General features: G+C 38.8%; 1 non-coding gene across 1 annotated transcript; it reads right to left on the bottom strand.

Annotated features, from left to right (window-relative positions):
* Positions 1–395: 395 nt before the first annotated feature.
* On the bottom strand, positions 396–526 carry LOC121823023 (small nucleolar RNA SNORA48). The gene has a single exon (XR_013044916.1). It is a non-coding gene; the product is annotated as a small nucleolar RNA SNORA48 (small nucleolar RNA).
* Between the last annotated feature and the right edge of the window lie 1,369 nt (positions 527–1,895).

Below are 1,895 nucleotides of genomic sequence, written 5' to 3'. Positions count from 1 at the left end.
TGGAATATCAAGTTGAGGTAGGATTAAGCTCCTCCCCTTGTATTAAGGCTGGGCAAGGCGAACCAGTATAAGGAATGGCTTCCCCCAAACCAGCCAAAGCATTAGGGACAGCTCCTGCTCCTTCTGCTACAAGGAGTCCCACATGCCTTTAATACCAGTACTTGGGAGGCAAAGGCAGGTGGATCTGATTTAGGTGTCAGCCTGGTCTACAGAGCAAGTTCCCAGGACAGCCTGGGCTACACAGAGAAACCCTGTCTTGAAAAGCCAAAACCATTAATTAATAAATAAATAAATAAATAAATAAATAAATAAATAAATAAATAAATTAATAAATTAATAAATAAATAAATGGAAGAAAGAAAAAGAAAAAGAAAAGGGTTTTGTTTGTTTGTTTTAAATGCGCCCTAGGCATGAAACAGCTTTGACATCAAATGAGATGAACAGAGAACTACCATCTGCTCTGCCCCTGACTGACATAAGAACACCACCACTAACAAGGTGTCTCTTTGCCCATTGCCAGGAGGTATTAAGGTTCTTAATATGTGCTATTTTAATAATTTGCTTCTCACATGTAGTCCACAGTAATATAATATTTGGTTAAGAGTTGTTTTCTGGTTAGTGGATTTTTTTTTTGTCTGTTTGTTTCTATTTTCTGTCAACTTGAAACAAGCTGGAATTACTTGGGTAGAGAGGACCTCAACTGAAAAAATGCTCTCACCAGACTGCCTTGTAGGCAAGTCTGTGGAGCGTTTTTGTGATTGATGATTGATATGGGAGAGCCCAGCCCACTGTGGGTGGTGCGACCCCTGGGCAGCCTATCTTAAATGCAACAAGAAAGCAGGCTGAGCCAGACATGGGAACAAGCCAGTAAGCAGTGTTCCTCTGACCTCTGCTTCAGTTTTTGCCTCTAGCTTCCTTCCCTAACTTCCCTTCATGATGGACTACATTTGTAAGCTGAAATAAACCTTTCCCTCCTCAAGTTACTTTTAGTCATGATGTTTTATCAGAGTACAAAAGACAAAGTAATAAATCAGTTATTGCAGAGGAAGCTTTAAAACAAAATGTGGTGAGGACTAGGGAAGTGGCTCAATTTCACTGGGTAAGAGAGCTTGCTACTCTTCCAGAGGGCCAGTTTCAGTCCCCAGACAAGGCAAGTGGCTCACAGCTGCCTGTTCCTCCAGCTGCAATGGATCTGAAGCCTTTTTCATTTTTCTGTGGGCACTGGATTCATGTGCTGGGTGCACACACAGATACATACTCACCACACACACACATACACACACACACACACACACACACACACACACACACACACACACACATTATAAAATAAAATGAAAGTATCTGTTTGTAAGTAGACACAAGGGTTCAAATCCAGTGCTCTAACTTAGAAATGCATGTTATTTATTGTGCCTCGGGCCACAGATGTGAACAAATCTCCCAACCTTTTTATAAAAAGAAATGGTTGCAGAATAGCTTTTGATGTTCTTGAATTGTTCTTTGTAACATCCAGTGAGGTAGGTGTCATTTTTTGCTTTTCAACTTCAGAGTTTTTCAGTTTCTGAATCTGAAAACTCTCACATGCCTGCACAAATTGTCAAACATCCTAATTGTGTGTTCAGACATCAAAACTTTTTTGTTCAAGAATCTCAATCCTACTTTCTATAATGATGTTTTGAGTTTTGAAAATGGTCGAGTAAAAGACAATAAAAATAGAAACAGAAAGTGAGATGAGAATTTTAAAGAAAGAAATATATATTTATTTTATTTTTAATTTATTTTTATGGCTCATAGTTTCAGATCAGGTATTATAATGAGTTCACAAGTGAAAACATCACACAGCTAAATTAAGGCAGCTACTCACACAAACACACGGATCCAAACTCTGTGCATCT

This window comes from Peromyscus maniculatus, chromosome 15, assembly GCF_049852395.1.
Source record: "Peromyscus maniculatus bairdii isolate BWxNUB_F1_BW_parent chromosome 15, HU_Pman_BW_mat_3.1, whole genome shotgun sequence".
NCBI classification, from domain to species: Eukaryota; Metazoa; Chordata; class Mammalia; order Rodentia; family Cricetidae; genus Peromyscus; species Peromyscus maniculatus.
Note: the sequence above shows the minus strand (reverse complement) of the source record. Positions and strands in the feature narration are given on the sequence as shown.